Consider the following 1472-nt stretch of genomic DNA (forward strand, 5'->3'; position numbering starts at 1 on the left):
GGTCCCTTTCTTTCTTTCTTTCTTTTCTTAATTTGGAGACAGAGTTTTATGAAGTCCCTAAGTTGCCCAGGGTAGGCTTCAACCTGTGATTCCTGCCTCATCTTGGAAATACACGCACGTTCTACCACACCTGGTTCAGAACCAACTTTAATGACAAACTATGATGCCAGACACCATATATCTATGTATGGGGGGTACATATGTGCACACATAGTTATGTTATTTGTTACAGTAAGTATTAAAATAGCTATTGCTATTGCAGCCAAATAAGTTTTAAAGGAGTCAATTCTTTTCTTGTTTGGAAAATGCTTGTTAGAATAAGGAAGGGGAAAATAGTATTAGTAACTGTAGCAGTCAAAATTTGCCAAAGTGCCTAAGTGCAAAATGAAATGTCAGATGCTTTACACATAACTCATTTAGTCCTCAACCTCCATCATTACTACCACATTTTGCTGTTGAGGAAGCTGATAGTGAAAACAACTTGCCCAAGAAAATACATAAGACAAAAGCAAAGAAATCATGGGAAGTATTCAAGCCTACAGGTGTTTATTCAAAGATCTGAGTCCTGGATAGACAGTAAATGGTACAATCACTCTTTGAACATGGATAAACTGTGATTTTAGTAGGAATTAGGATACATTAGCTATAACAAAAATAAATACTAAATTTGATGCACCCTAATTGTTTCAGAATTTGAAAATGCCCTATGAAAGTAACTCCGAATTTTATTTCATTCCTCTGTTTAGTAAATGATATGACTTAAGTGGTAATCAAAATAAGCAAGTAAAGTGAATTTAAAAGAAAAGAACTCTGTTTGCATTTGTTTTCTACAAAAAGAGAAGAATAGAAGCCACGAATCATAAATAGTGTTATGAAAAATTTGGGAGATAATCAAGTTGGTTCCCCCACAGAATAAAAATGAGAGCTCTAGAAATGAGGAATCTGAAAGAAATTTGTAATTAGAATAAATCGTGTTGAGGCACACCAAGTTTAGTTTCAATATTTAGAAAGCTATCTAGGCAGGTGAGAGAGCAGGCTTGTGGAAAGCAACTTTATGCAAATTTCAAATGGAATTGCGGGAAGTAAAAATAACGTCAGGGCAAAGTTGCAGTTCTAAAGAGGAGCGAGACTAAGGCACATCCGGGGAATACTTCTCTTTTAGCCAGATCGCGTAAGTCTGCTTCCCAATGTTATTTTTTTGTAAATTAGATTCTGGAATAGTGTATACTATCGTGCAATTTGGAGAATAGAAATAAAAAATGCACAAAAAAAGGGGATACAAATGAAGGACCATTTTGTATCTGTATATTCAAAATAGGATAAATATACAGCTACTTTCTCTTAATTCAGTGAATAGAAAGATTTGTTCTAATGGTGTTTGTGGACAGGATATCATGTTTGCATCTTGTACTATGAATAATCATTAAGAAGACAACAATATGCAATGTATTAATTATTGAAATTGTCCTACT

Source organism: Octodon degus, unplaced genomic scaffold, assembly GCF_000260255.1.
Source record: "Octodon degus isolate 3935 unplaced genomic scaffold, OctDeg1.0 scaffold00047, whole genome shotgun sequence".
Taxonomy (NCBI): Eukaryota; Metazoa; Chordata; class Mammalia; order Rodentia; family Octodontidae; genus Octodon; species Octodon degus.